The sequence below is a fragment of the Enoplosus armatus genome, chromosome 23, assembly GCF_043641665.1.
Source record: "Enoplosus armatus isolate fEnoArm2 chromosome 23, fEnoArm2.hap1, whole genome shotgun sequence".
Lineage (NCBI taxonomy): Eukaryota > Metazoa > Chordata > Actinopteri > Centrarchiformes > Enoplosidae > Enoplosus > Enoplosus armatus.
The window spans coordinates 5059684-5076192 of NC_092202.1; the positions used below are offsets into that span (position 1 = coordinate 5059684).

The 16509-nt window shown below is 40.9% G+C and overlaps 1 non-coding gene across 1 annotated transcript; it reads right to left on the reverse strand.

Moving 5' to 3' along the window:
* Window positions 1–59: 59 nt before the first annotated feature.
* trnal-cag (transfer RNA leucine (anticodon CAG)) lies at window positions 60–142 on the reverse strand. Its single transcript has one exon. It is a non-coding gene; the product is annotated as a tRNA-Leu (tRNA).
* Window positions 143–16509: the final 16367 nt, after the last annotated feature.

Below are 16509 nucleotides of genomic sequence, written 5' to 3' on the forward strand. Positions count from 1 at the left end.
GGGGAAGTGAACTTTTACTGTAAAACTACTTCTCAAGTATCAAAGTCTCAAAAGGTTTTTGTCAGAAGTGGGATTCGAACCCACGCCTCCAGAGGAGACTGCGACCTGAACGCAGCGCCTTAGACCGCTCGGCCATCCTGACGTATAAAGTGTGCGTATGACGTAATACGTATTTACATATACGCTGTAATAAATACATTTACAAAGCTTACTCGTTTCATATTACACATTTTCACCAACAGTTTGGTGCAAAATCTATAATGATGTTTTGCTACTTTTAAGAGTGTATAATATATTTTAATAAAAATATTTCACCTTTAATAAGTTTACACTTATTAGGACGTATTCCTGCGTAGCTCTTTACACTGTTATATATATATATATGTATATATACATATATATATATATATATATATAATGTCACACAAAGTTCAAATTTATGATCATTTGACAACATGAGAAAGTAGATTAACACGTGAAAGCTTCCTTCACAGACTATACTGAGGGTCAGCTGAGAAAAAACAGAGCCATGTGTAAATCTGTAGGTTACTCATGGTTCACAAATCGCTGGGCAGTTTATAAACTGTGTTCTTGGAACCGTGCCCACGGATTTTAATATTTACGGATTTGTAAACTGTGAGGAAGAGGGCTCCTACTCGAAACCGGGAGGAAACAGACTTTTTAGGGAAGTGGTGAGTTCCAGAGGAAGAAACGACAGACATATTAAGAGGATGGCGGACTGAAATTAGATGCATAATAATGTTAGCTCTAACAAAAAATAAAAACCAGAATCTGTTAGGAACGTTGTACTAGCACCGCCCGGTTTCGAACCCGTAACCTTCGGGCTTGAATCTTTGTGGGGTCTCAACTAAGACAAATATTTGAGGTTGAACACGGCAAGAAAGGCGTATTGAAGAGGTTAAACATTGAAAAAAGACAACACAGTTCTGCTGAACTACTGTGAGTGTTTGTGGCTGTTAGGAATCCAAGATGGATGTAAAATATAACAGCAAAGGAAAAAGCAGTTTTTATAGTTATTTTTCAATTTTCTAAATGGGTTGCCTCCTCAGAATATCTTCAGACTCTATTCAGGAGCAACAGTCAGCTCTCACTTTTCCACATTTGGTTAATAGACATGTTTTGACTCCTTCTGTTCATTTTGGGCACGTAAAAAAGGCGCGTTTAAGAGTATAACACCTTTCAACAACAAGGCAGGTCAAAGTGCTTAACATAAGACATTAAAGGGCATTATGGTGTATTTATGTATTTTTGTAAGTATATTTATAGTTCTTATTAACTTTTACAGAGAAGCAATAGAGAGCATCCTGGAAACACTACAAACTGGCATGGGATGTGCATGTTAAGGTAAGAATAATTTAATAAAAGTGTGAACACGATGTTAAATGGTTTGTCATATGCAGGTCATACTATAGCATTGGGGCTGAAATCATTATGTTTTTGACTCAAGTAGGATCCACATAAGATTAAAAGAGAGGCATCGCCATGGTAACAGACAGACAGGACAGCATGAAACAATAGGAAAGACCAAATTAGAAAAAGTATTCTTCTTTTAATTTTTAATTGGTCTTTACAATCATTAAGAGACACATTTTTATTCACGCAGCGCTTTTCCTCTGGTCTTCTCTGCTGAGTTTTATTCTGGTGGACCGTCAAAAAGCAAACACCCAGCTTGTCTTCAGTCTTCTTCACATCTCTGCCATGATAGGCTCGGACGCCACGCATGCCTTTCATCCTGAAAACCTCAATCCTGGCAACCCCTCCCTCATCTGCATCATTACATGCACACACTGTTTAAAACCCGAGGTTTAATGAAGCTGAAGCGTATGGTTCAGTTTATGACACTGCAGCAGCAGCAGCATCTGCTTGTTTAATACTCGGAGCAGAGTTGGACTGAGGTGGCAGATCGTTGGGTTTTAACGCCACTGATCTGATGTGTTTCAGAGCGCGTGACAAAGAGGGGAAGGTTGTGATTATCTGCCAGGTAAAATCTACATTGTTTGTGTGTGAAATGAGAAAAAAAAGCCTGACACAAACACACACTCACCTGCTCCGGCTCTGGCCTACTCAGCACTAATGACTGTGTGATTGGATTATCCAGGCTTTTAGCAGCACCACAGCTGCAGCTGACAGAGAAGCTAACCTGCAAAGGTCAAGCTGGGGTCAACAAGAGGTCAGCAGGGTCCTGACCTCTGCATAAGACGAGGCCTTGTTCCAGGCAGCGGAGGAGGACAGATTTTAAGAGACGACTGATAAGAGGAGGGTGTTTTTTTCAAGCAGAATGGTGACAGATTAGACAGGATCCATGTTTCTGGGAATTGAGAGAGGAGAACGCTGAGAACAGCGAGAGAGGAGGGGGAGGAAGGATGGAGTGTGTTCGAAGGAGGGAGACGGGATGCGTTGTGACAGAAGAGCCTCACAGACACTGCTGGCCTCCTGGTGACTCCACTGTACGCTGTAAAACACAAACAAACCGCCGGCTCCGTCCACTTTTCCTCTCTTACACTTCCTGCCCTCTCGATCATAATAGCCGTGTCCGAGCGGCTTTATGTTTTGAAACACCCACACTTTTTTTTTATGTGTTTGCCTCAAAACAGAAGGATATCATTTTCCATGACCCCTAACTATCCTTTAACCATCTGGTAGGAGCCAGAAGGGATTTTTATAAGCACTTAATGGGATAGGCCTATTTAATATGTGGGCCACGTTTACCACTTTGATATTACATCACCATGTAGTCACAGATGTAAAAGTGCATTCATGTTACTGTATTTTATGATTCACTACTATGCTGACGTAGAAAAGGCATAAATAGGCTGCAGGTGTAAATGAAAGAGTCCAGTTTTTTTGGGAGCTGACTGTGTCACAGCTGAGAATAGCAGCCTGTGAGTGCCAGCGGGGTGATTTGTCTCTGCATTAGTTTAGGCCATGAGGATGATGACCGAGTCTATTAGAGAGAGTAAATGACAATATTCTCCTGTGATTAGTTTCAGCTCACATAACACACAAACACAGGCAGACGCTGATCCACTGAACTGAGGGGAAATATTCACAAATGTGTGCTGACTGATGTTGCTACTGATCATCCTGCCAACTCCGCAGACTTTACAGGTTTAAGGGGAAGGTCTTACCTGCAGAATTCAAAACTATATCATAACTGTAGTCTTTTTAAATCCTGAGGAGAGATAAAGCATAAAATCATGGGCGATCAGGTGGACTTTATGTGGTTTAATTGTACATTTATTTGCAAGGGAAACGTTTAGTATTGAATGTATGCATTAGTCTCGCTTTGTTTTACTGTGGTGGGTATCAAACCTCTATACTCTTTGTCCAAAATGTGTGAAACCAAGTCCCTAAAGCAAGCAGAGATATTCTTAGTCTTGTTTACTTAGTCGTAGTTCAAATATTGCCGGATATAAATCCTATTTTCTACTCATTTGTTTTGGTGGGGTGCTGCTTATGTGGCTCCATTGTCTTATTAGTCTTATTAGTTTGTCGGTCACCTGCAGAACACTTTAAATACAGTAAACACTATGAAAAGTACACAAAGTTTGGTTGATTGACTTTCCTTGTTGCACTGCATATGTATTTTTATAAAAGCCTATCTTGGGAAATTAACTAAATCTATAAACACCATAATTTATATGTTTATATGATATATATCTATCCCTGCAAAAAATAAATCTTAAGCTGAAGTCTCTGAGTAATAGTAAGCTGCTCTGCACAGCCGTACACTGCACACGTAAATGTTAACTATAAAGCCAGTATCCACTCTTACAGGCTGTATGTGTGTATTCATGTGTGTGTATAGCTGCAGCTGGTGGTTTGTGCACCCTGAGCTCTGTAGATGTCGCTCTAACTCTGTGATCTGCCACCTGTTGCTCTGTCACATCTCTTCAACAGGTTCCTCCTTCTGCACTGAGCTCCAGATCTGCTAACTGCAGGGGTAGACGGTTGAACTTGGAATAGAAAAATAAGACAAATACTACCAAAAAATGTAGAAATTAATTTTTTTTAAAAAGAAGGTGTACAATGAAAAACAATAAAGTTTGTGAATGGCATTAATGCATGAGCTTGTGTCTTGTTTTGGCAAAACAGAATCCACATAGTGTTTCTTTGCTCCCATAATAATGTTTTATTTACTTATTAATGTGGGAGCTTTTGATATTTAATATTTCCTCTTTTTTCGACAGCACCAGAGGGTTTTTTTATGCTTTAATTTCTCTGCTCATGCCAGACTAAAAGACACGTCACTGTACGCCCAACAATATAAATACCAGACACACTGTCAGTGTCCTCCATCGTTGGCTTCTGCCCCGTCTCCTGTAATGGCAGCTACATCACCGTCTCAAAGTGATGATGTCAGAGGGGAAGCCGTCTGCTGAACCCGGCACAAAGTGGCACAGACGGGCCCGATCACCATCTCCGGGTCATGGCAGAAGAGGAAGCAGGGTGTCTGGTCATGGTGGGCACACAGTGGCACTGTCTGCAGCTGAACACACACACGCTGAAGTTTACACAGATACATGCATTCACACACACACACACACACACAGTCAGCAGACTCTGGCCTGGCTGGCACAGCAGCTGACAGACTGATACTGATAGACGCGTCTGTCTGAACAGTATAAATTAGCATTTTATTTGTTACAAAATTAATTTCATTACCTCTTAAATCATAACTTGCTTTAGTCACCTCATCTTGATTGCTGCTTGTTTTCTCTGCTTATCAGTGTGGGACATCATTTGACATCAAATACCTGATTGCTCTAAATACACTTTTATTTCTCCTGAATACCGCTTTTAAATGCAATCACATACTCTCATTTCTGTTTAAATGACAATTATCTCAAATTTATATCCTGACATTTTATACTGCACATGGACAAGATGCAACATATTTAATTCACTATGAATGTTTCTCAGAGGAGAGTCGGCATCTAATGATTATTTGGGATTCATTATTTTTACACACACCGATATGCATAAACACGCCTGGCTTTAGGTCTCAACCAGTAAGTAGATATAGATATAAATACAAATATATAAAGATGTAAATATGCTTCTCTGTAAAAGACAAGTAGCTGCAGAACCTCAAAGGGCAAAGGTCAAGACCAGACTGCAGGCTGGGATGAGAACCTTATTTGGTGTTGTCTTGAAGAAATGAATGATTAAAACATAAACTGCTGCTTGTTTTTAATACTGAGATGAAGCCGGTCACATCTCCTTCTCACATTCGTTTCTTCCTGTTCAGTTTTTCTCTCGTCTTTCAACCTCGCTTGCATTCATTTTCTTGTTTCGCTCAAACTGTGTACTGGTCTCACAGTATTACGCAGTCTTTTCTCGTAAGGTTACGCTCTCAGTCTTCAGTCCATATCAAGTGTAGAAGAAGTATTCAGGTAAAGGAGTCCATTAGAAGTAAAAGTCCTGCATTTACATTTGTATTCAATTATAGTATAGTATATAGTATATAATAGTATACTTCAGTTTTAGAAAATTTCAGGGTGACATATTATCCCGTAAATGTATACTATTAGATTATTATTAAAGATGCATTAGCAGATAAACAGCATTTAAATGTAGCTATCAGGCAATTTTTCAATGAAAGTAAAAATATGTTATATTTATATTGCTATTTTATAGATTCTTGGGTGGTTTAATCAATAAAATACATACTTTTTTAAGCTCGTATATTTTCTGAACATTTAAATCTAACATAAAGAAACATAAAATGGAAATACTCAAGTTAAGTACAACTACCTACAGAATTGTACTTTAGCACTTTTAGTTCAGTAAATGTAGATATACAGTATTTTCCACCGCTGGTCCAGCCATCATAATACCCTCCAACGCATCCACCAATGACACTCAGCTCATCTGACACATTTCTGTGCAACAGATGGTTTTCCTCACGCTGTACAGAGGTCATGTCAAAGATTTAAAGCAAATAAGGCTTTGCATTGAAATGACGGTCATGTTATGAAATACTTTGCAATCAAACTGGAAATATGAGGTTAAAGGGGGAGATGGGATGACAGCAGACTGAGGACTCAAACATATTCATCACCAAGGCCACACCCATTACTCCCCCTCTATCTATATCTCTCCATCACTCCACCACTCCTCCCTCTTTGCTTACCTCCTTACCTCTCCATACTGCTAGTATTAATCATTTCTTTTCTCATCTCAGCTTTCCTGACCCTCTATTTTTCATCCTTACCTTGCATTTCCTGTTGCTCTTCCTCTCTCTTTCCCTCTTTCTATCCATTTTGTCAAATATTCCTTGGTTTCCTCTTGTTTCTTTTTCTTTTTTTTTTACTTCTCTCTTCCTAAAATATGAGTATTATTAGCTTGTTCTCCTTCAAACTCCCGTCTTAAAACATTTCCTTCCCCAATATTTCCATCCTCCTCCTCCCTCCTACTCCAGCCCCTCCTCATTCACACTTCTTCTTCTCCTCTTCCTCACCATTTCTCCTCCCACTGTCTCCCTCCAACACCCAAATCTTCCTACCCCCCCCCCACCTCAGTCTTTATTCACTCTTCATCTTTTTTCCTACCTCTCACCCTTGTCCTCTCCCTCCTCCTCCTCCTCCTCCTCCTCTTCTCTGTGCAGCTGGTGGGGCCCTTCCATTAGTCCTGACATGCAGAGGCACTGATTCTGTAAAGGTCGTGACCCCTCGCAGTGGGCTTCGCCAGGGCTTAGTCCTACACACTCACACATCTGCGTGCCCTGGGATGCCCACTGCATGCATAACTCACCCTTTACACAACACACACACACTCACATCTACAGTGTATATATACATAGTGGCACAAATGTGGATATACACACATGCACGCACGCTCAGATTCACACACACACAACTCTGGCCTGCTTTCATCATGCTGACAAGACTTAACCCCTCCCTCAATAGCACCAACTGACTGCACAGCTGCTGTGGCTGTAAGTGTGTGTGTGAGTGTGTGTGTGTGTGTGTGTGAGTCAGATGTGGAGTGGGAGAAATCTTGCTTAATTGGACTGCTGCAGGCTTGGGAAAGACCCACAGCCACTCTCTTCTTTCCTCTCTCGTTTTCTCACCCCTTTCTCTCTCTCTCTCTTTTTTTTTTTGTCGGTTTCTGTCGTCCCGTGTTTCTACGATAAACAGCGGTGGTTTTACAGTGTTACAGTGAATGCAGGTGTGCTTTGGGCAATCCACTCAAACGTAACAAGAAAAGCTCAGAGGCAAATTACTGATCATCATCCATCATTTACAACATCAGAAAACAGGTGTTTATATTCAGCCACACTCATCAGGTGTGCAGGGAGCTGTGTGTCATTTCAAAAGCTCAGAGGAAGCTCAGAGGAAAAAGAAATCAAGGACGCACTGCAGTTCAGCTTTTAGAATCAAGTTTTCACAATATTATATTTTGGCCTTTATATCAAATCATCTTTGGAAACTGTTCTCAACAAGTACAAGAAACTTTTTTTCAGCGCAAACAGACGGCAGCTGTCAGCACAGACAACTAAAAGCTCAGAAAAACCCTAAAATAAGTAATAATGCTGATAAAGTTGATCCTCCATTCCAGAGAATTCCAACATAGTATTGGTACAATATTGAAATCATTTGCATTCAAATAGCTAAATCTGAACTTTTACATCATCGTCTTTATGAAATAATGTTTTGCATTACTGGAGGGTATTTAATGTAATGTAATTACCTTTTTTTTAACAAATTTGTAGTGTCCCTAAATAAAGTTAGTACAGCTTCAACTGGACATATAATACATAAAAACTACATTATGATAATATAAAACCTGAAAACACGTAACAGTAGGTTTTCTTTTGCCTCTGATAATGTTATTTATCATAATTAATTCTGTGTTGATTATTTATAAAGGAAAATCCCATTTTTTTAGCACAATTATTTATATTACATTTCATAAACACATATTTACTCCTTAAAGTGCTTTAACAACCAGTTTATGGAGATGTTATATTTTTATTTATTAAATTTAATGATTTCATGTTCCAGTGAAAAATAGATGTTCAGTTTGCTGCACCTGAATCTGTTTACTGTGATTAAACCTACCTGATGCTACGACATTAACCCAGCTAAATATACCAGTAAACTTTCAGTTTTGTATTGATTTTTACTGACATGCCAATTTGTAATTTGATGATCCAAATAAAGTGATGAACAAACTTAAACTAGCTTTTGGCAAGTAGAGACAGTTCTGTAATTCTTTTTTTATTGATAATAAACCACTATAATCTTAAATCCTGTTCCATATGAAGTCTTGCAGAGGGTCTCTGGGGGGCCAACATATCAGCACCCAGTGGTCCATCTGAGTAAAAACTTTCTGTTTAAACCTCAACACATAAAGCTCTTGCTGTTTGTGATTTTTCTACTCTGGAAACAAATTTCCCTCCACAGTCTCGCTTCTTCCCGCCCACTCTTTTTCTCCCTACCAGTATATGTCTTCATCTCATTTTATCACTGTTTTCATCCACTGAACATCTTCCCCTTCCTCAGCTTTCCTCTTTCATCTCAGTCACCTCTCCCCTCCTCGTTTCCTCCTCTTCCGTCCTCCCCCCTCCCTCCATGACTCCCTCCTCCCGCTCTGAGCCCGCCGCTTCTCACTGTAACTGGCAACTTTGCTTCTCTCCCCTTTTGTGGCGTTGACAAAGGGGGCCAGTGCCCTCTCGCAGGCTATGTTACAGGCTGTCACATGAGGCGGACACTCTGGGACGGCCCAGCGTTATCTGCTGTGACAACTCAGATTACTTCCACAGCCTCCCATCTGATCAGCACATCCAATTCAATTAGTGGCAATTAGTCCTGGTCCTCCCCACCTCTTCCTCCTCCTCCTCCTCCTCCTCCGCCACCTCCCTCCTCACCCACCCGCTGTGTCTCTCCAAAAAAGCAAAGCTGCCGAGCTTTGAGCAACTTGCTCAACCTGGCAGGCTGGCTGGTGAACAACTTTGGAGCGACTTGTAGCTCTCCCTCCTCCTCATCCTCCAATCACCCCCCCCCCCCCCCCAAACACACACACACACATACACACACACACACACAATGACTCATTCACACGTTCATACTCATATTCACAGCCAGAGCACATATTCAAAGTGACACATCACATAGAAACCACAGTTTTCTGCACAACTCCCACAGATCCAATTCAGGAGCAACACAGAGGGATGTACCTATATAAGTATGCAATCACACAGAATTAAAGCAGCTATAATCAGTATTTATATCAAATGACTACATGTAATGTGAAGGGTGTCACTAGTAGTGATGAAAACACAGAATTATCACCTAACTTCCTTTCAGCTCAATGTTTTTGTTTTCTGGCTCGCAATTTCACTGTTTTGGTTCACTATCACTGCTGTCTTAGTATTGTTTTCGGCCACAGCTGGCAGCTACTTTTAGCGAGAAAGCTCCACTGTATGCTTTTTACAAACAATTTCGGCTTGTCAACTTAAAAGATGCTAATATGAAAGTGTTGTGTTTGCTGCTTGTTTTTGTTGCTCCTGAGTGGCCAAAAGATCTGTGACTACAGGTTTAAGTCACTCACATACAGTTTCATCACTGCTTTCATCTCGTTAATCATCTCTTGACCCTTCAGGTTTATCTAGTGGCCCCCAGGTTGGGAACCGTTTGGTTTAGTGGTTGAATTCACATAATAAAACAGAAAAACGAACAGGCAAATATGCCCAAAAATAGTCTGCACTGTTGCCCTCTGGTTTGTGGGACCCCTTTGTCTGCTGCCCACCCCTTCTTCCCTCACACTCACCCCTTTCCTCACCCATCCTCACCCCCCTCACTGTGGGTCCGCGCACACCTGGCCTTCGCAAATTAGGGCCCTGGAAAACCAGCAAGCGGAGAGAAAAGTGGGATGCATGGTGGAACGAGGGGAAGAGAGGGGAGGGGATGGGGGGCGTTTGGTCGACGGGGTCTTTCAGCATTCCGATGGAGCAAAAAGTTAATGACGGCCCTTTTGTGTTGTGAGAAAGCTGGCCGGAGGAGAAGTGTTACAGGGAATCACGGCCTGTGCCAGTGAGCAGTGACAAAAGGGGGCCGGCCATAAGCTGCATTGAGTTTTTACCATATTTATATCGCTTACATGGTCGCTTTATTTCACGCTGAAAAAGTGTTCTCACTCATCCTCGCTTCTGCTAACAATGTCAATTTGTTTGGAGCAGCAAAGCGGCAAATAATGAGAGGACTTTGTTTTTCCTGAGAGAAACACAACGAGACACATGGATTGTCAAGAAAGGCCAGAATGAGCTGGTGGTGGTGTTTTCGACGTAAAAAAAGAGAAAATGTTTGAATTTTTAGGAGATTTTTTAATCATATCCAATCACTTTCTCGCTCCTTAACTCCCTCTCTTGCCTCCCTCTTCATAAAAGCCGCCCTAACACGCCCGCCTTCCCTGCAGGCCTTAATGCATGCTGACAGCTTCCCTCCGTAATTGGTGATCACACCCAGATGGATGGTTCCTTAATTTGCTGTTCCCAATAAAGCCAGGCAGCTCAAGGGAAAAGGGGCAGCAGGGGGAGTTGAGCTGAGGAGTTGGTGGTGGTGAGAAGGGGGGGGTCCTTGATTTGTTGGTTATAGATACAAGAGCGGTAAACACCCTAGGCTGCGGGCCCGACAGTTTGACCAGGCTTTTGTTCACACGTCCGTTGAAAAGCAGAGAGGGGCCCCCTCCTCCCCCTCCCTTCCTCTTCCCCAATAATCCCGTTCTGAGCCCCTGCTCCGTCTCTCTCACTAGCTCCCTCTGTTTTTGGTCCGGCCCGGAAACGCTCTGCGTGAGCACTGGAGGATGTATGCTTGCATGTGTGTGTGTGTGTGTGTGTGTGTGTGTGTGGGCGTGCTGGGTTTGAGCCGAGGGCAGGACGAGGAAATGATCTCTTGTGTGCATGTGTCTTTTCCCTTTTCATTGACTAAACGGATTTCTGGAGTCCGAGTGAATGAAGTATGAATGGAGGCAAAGAACTAAGTGAAGTTCCCGAGGTTATAGGTTACTGTCCGGGTAGGAACCTCGGTTCATGTGTGGTCGTTTTTGGCTCTATTAGGGAGGACACAAATAGGGTGATGGACTGGGTCGAGGTGGAGACCCCCTGTTACTAATGAGGGCAACCTGCAGTGACCCCAGAGGTGCAGAGGGTCAAGCCGAGCCTGATGGGATGATCCAAGTGAAGGGCTGAAACCAAGATTTAAAAGACATGTACCATTTTAATATGTGACACCAGCTGCTCTCTCAAAATGAAAGTAAAACTTATTTCATTCAATGCAGCTCTTATTTACATGTCTTCTGCGTGGATCATGACTCGTGAGAATGCTAACTTTCTGCCTGGGACCTGCCTCAGTCTTTTAGCACACTATACAAAATATTGTTAAAATTGCACTTAACACAGCACAATGACAGGATCAGATGAAATTCCTGATCATTATGAAGAGTCACTCAAAATGCTTTAGAAAGGAAGCAAGGCACCAATCAATACCGGACTAAAGACACAGTGAGGGAACACAAATATCCTCAGAAAACTTGATTCATATGAGACATATGAGAGTGCCCTTAAGCTTTCAATGAGATACTTAAGACTCCAGTGCTGCAACAAGGAACTGACATTTAGACACACAAGGACGTACACTCTTTGCTCTCCTCTTTCTTTCAGACTAAATGCTGCATTTTTAAACACCGACTGCACTCGTCATCACCTCACCTGTTTTTCCAAAAGCACTCTCTTGTGCCGTCGAAATCTAAATAAACATATTGCTTCTCAGTGTCACTGTTATTAGCTATTGTCGGATTGCCTTAAATGCTTCGCCAGTTCAGCAAGTCTTGAAGTATGTGATGATAATAAAATAGAAGAAGCTTTCCAAAAACAAAACTTAGTGTTCATTAGTCGAGGAAGCACTCTGCATTACTCTTGTTGGACGCAGAGTGAAAGGAGAGGAAGAGAGTGAAAGACGTTATGGTGGATTTAAAAGCAGAGTTTATTAAATTTCCTCTAACTCAGGGGGAGTCCAAGGTTTCAAGACTGTCATGCGGTGGTTAATGGTGAAAGATCATTGCTTTAGAGGCCGTGTACATTGTGCTTCGGGAGACAAATGAAGGTGCCATCTTGTGTCCTTGAGGGGTGATCACTTTCTGAAAATCCACTGACCTAATCAAGGAAGATAAGCGCAGCAATGGCTGCTCCACAAAAGCAGCTTTATACGCAAGGCCAGACCTACCAATTCCTATCTGCAGCTCTGTCCACTGATTCATACACCATACAAAACAGCGTTGAAATGTTCTTGATGCACTCGCCGCTTGTTTCACATAATATCACAGCCTGGCTACCTGAATACAGGCTAAACTGTCATAAATGCAGAGGAAGAGGTAAAAAGGTGATGCAGATATGTGGCCTGCTCAGGCGAGAGAAGGGGGGAAGCGTCCTTGAATCCTGCAACAACAGAAAATAATCATCTGAAGGCTTTGGGTTTTGAAAAGGAGATTTAGGTGGTAAAGCCATAGTCATCAGTGAAAAGAGGAGGCAGTGGCTTCTCCTCATGTTACACCATTGCTCGAATTTATTGTGCAAAAGGGAAAAATACAACATACAATCTCAACTTTTTATGTCCTCAGCTGCGCTTCTTTGTATGCAGAAGCAAGAAGCATTCAGCTGTGTGAAAGGTTGACAAATTGAAAATGGGAACAGTGCAATGATGAGTTGTCGTGAGTGTGAGCGTGTCACAATGCCACAAAATACAACTATAATGGGTCAGCTACAATTCTGGTGTCTAAATGTTTGTGTTTGTGCACACGTTCGACCTGTGTTAGGCCTTGATTCTAATGTTTCCAGATGCCGCTGAAAATATGCTTTGGAAATACTTTCATCCTGCAAGCGTGTTTGCTTTTGCACAACAATGCATCAGCAGACCTTCAAAATGTGTCGAGAAAAAATACTCAGATGCGATATGAAGGCAGACACAGTGTTATATAATTGTGCTATAAAATACTTCTTAACTTTGAAGCAAACATGGATGAGAAGTCCTTAAAGCACTCAGAACAGATATTTATGATATAATAATATATATGATATATAATAATATAATGATATGATATAATCAGTAGGCAATCTGCTGATGGAGCTCCAGAAAACGTATTTGCTTTCATGACAACCCTGTCTCCTAGAATTTGTTTTGTCAAATAGGCCTACGTTTGTTTCTGTGGTGCTTTTTTTATTATATGCTGTACATTTATAATGCACATATTTTCCTTCTTTCCTTGATACATTATGTCTTGTTCTTCCGAACAAATCAGCACCTCTTCCATCATCTCATCTCCTGCCTTTCCATCATTTAAAGAAATTCCCTCAAGCCAGTCTTTTCCCTCTCTCTCTCTCTCTCTCTCTCTCTCTCTCTCTGGAAGATTTTCAGGGTCAGGTTTGGTTCTCAGGAATGTAGCTGTGAATCTTTTTGGTGAGCTTAAGCCCGACTCTTGTGTGAATCGTGTCAAAACAAGCAGACATCACTTAGTCCACGAGAGCCGAGAGAGGCAGGCGGGCTTGGGGCCTCCGCTGAGCTGTCCGGCCCTTAAGGTCACCTGGCAATTAACCTCTGACCGGGCAGCATGTCCCCGCCCTAATTTCTCAACATGTCTTTCACTCTGTCGTCTTACACTTCCCCAACATTTCTCTGCATATCCACTCCTTTTTTTAAAGTTAGAGCACAATACACTTTCATTTTCATGTTGCAGCTTTTTGGGCATATAATGTGTATGTACTGTTTGTTTTTCCTGCATTCTGGCTCAGTCAAATAGTGACAGAGAAGCTGACAGACACCTGTAAATGGGTGGGACACACACTCTTTTTAACTTATATTTCTTCTTTTTAATTTGCTCTCCAGAAAACTTGTCTTCATAGCAATAATTAATACAATCTAAACTGGAAAAGTCATGCTCAGTGAAGTTGCTCAATAGCTGGCAAACTTCCTATATAATAAAAACTCAGCTAAAAGTCCATTTTACCCTTTCTGTCGTCTTGTTGCCTGCCATTTTCCTCCTTTAACCCCTCTCTTCGTCTGCTCAAACTAATCCAAACCCTCGCTTTCCTCTCCCCCCCGACTACGCGACCCTTGACCCTGCGCACCTCTTTGAATGTCACATGACCGTGCAGGTGTGGAGGGGTCTCTGCCCCGGCCAACCCCCAATTAGTGACCCTAATTAGTGAAGGGGCCCCCCTGATGGGCCGCTGAGCTGCTTTAAAGGGGGGGGTGGAGGAAAGAGAGGAATGGTGGGGGTGGCAGGACAGTGATGCATTCCTAAAGGTCTGTGGACCCTCCAGAATCACATACAAACACATACGGTGCCTGTTAAAAGAGAAACAGAGCCAACATGGAGCTGAGGGTTCATTTGTTGACGCACAACAAACAGCTGTTGAGTGGCGATGCGGAATTGATCCGGTGCTCACACACAGGACTTTAAACATGAAACTATAGTGGGAAACATCAGGTGCACATGACGGAGAGCACGTCATGCATCCTTTCATTTATTCATCCCTTCACTTACTTGTATATTGTATTTTTTATTCATAGATTACTATTGCATATTTTTGTTTTTAACTATATGTGTATGTTTTCACTCCATGTATACCAGTGGCTGGAGAAGTACTCAGATCTTTTACTTAAGGAAAACTGGCAATACCACTACCAATTCAAGTTTGTTTGAATTGTAGTTTGACTTATTACACCATGTTTTTTTAAACTCATCTTAATATGAAAAAGTAAATAGCAATTATAGCTGTCAGATAAATGTAGTGGAGTAAAAAGTACAATATTTCCCACTGAAATATAGTGGAGAAGAAGTGTAAAGTAACGTAAAATGGAAATACTCAAGTAAAGTACCTTTAATTTGTACTCGAACCACAATACATTCATTTTTTTATGTCACAAACGTGAATGTAGTCGCAAAGACAGTCAAATATGATTAACTGTGGTTTTATCTCTTATTATATCAGACCCATCGCTTTTCTAATCCTGTGAAATGTTAAAATATGTTAAAATAATATGACATCTTGAAACTGCACTTGACTTGGAATGAGATCGGGCAAAAGTAATTTAATGTTTTTTTTAACTATGTTGTTGCAGGTTTGTAGTGGTATCATCATGGTATCATCGACATATAAACTAATGTTTTTCTGTTTTCTACCAAACTGAACATAAATGTAACATACAACAACATATGGGTTTGAATTATACACTGGTACCTTATAGTCAATGATCTGTCAATATATACATATATATATATATATATATATATATATATATATATATATATATATGTATACAGTCAAAGTGACACTGAGTAGTTGTACTGAATTGTGACGATTGCTTTGCATGATGGCTGATGCAAACGCTTTGTAGCATGAACTGAATTCCTCCTGATTAAATATTGAATCATTATTTTATTTCATTTTATTCAAAAAAATAATATTTTGAAGCATTCTAGCATTCTAGAAAAATGTGTTTTTCATTTTCAAATAGGCATGAAGTGCATTTACTCCTGGATGAATGGCTGTTAATGGTATTTTTGTTCCATTTGTAGCAGAGTGAATTCTGCAGTAACTCTTTCTTTCACACGTCTGTTATTTCCTAATCATTTCTTTGCAAGTTTCCAGGAAAAAAATGTGTGATTTCATACTACTTACAGGGTAAATAGAGACAAGTTTCTGAGTCAGTTATTAGAGTTTAGTTGGTTATGTTGAGTTTCTAAGCAATTTTCAATTTCCAAAGGAATTTAAGTCCATATAACTCTATTATTGTTAACTGATTATTACGTTTATTAGGTTTATTCTTTATATATGTTGAACTGGATGCGTGCCTGTAGAAAAATGTCTCTTTTTTTAATTTTCAGCTGACCTGCTGTGCACTGACTAAAAGACTAGATATTAATTGGAAATGTACCAATTGAACAGTTCTCTATTTTCCTTCCTTTCTAAGAACATTCCTATAAAATCATAGTTACACATCAAGTCCTTTGTAGAAAATCTTAAGGAAACAATAGCATAACACATTCTGCTTCAAATGTAATTAAAAATATATATTACTATTAACATTATTTAGTTTTTACCTTGACCACTGAGTTATCTTTTGTATTTTAGGGAAAATACAGCTACTGCCTTGTATTTCTCTCCCTGTGCTGCTGCACACACAGAGCTAAAGCACAATCTTGATTTTATTGGTTAATATGGCTGCTGGTGACAGATTACCAATTAAAACCACCAATAAAAACCCAATTAATTGAGTTCTGTCGCTCCTCACTGGAAGCTGTTTACCACCAGTTTCTTCCTCTGCTGCAGGGCAGGTCCTCCTCTCCTCCCTGCTCTCCTCCCCACCTCTAAAACAGGCCACCCATCTGGTCTCCTTTCTGCTGGCCCTCTCGCCTCTTCCTCGCTCAAATAAAGGTGCCAATCACTATAATTGGCACCCTGCAGGTCAATTGTCCCAGTTTGGA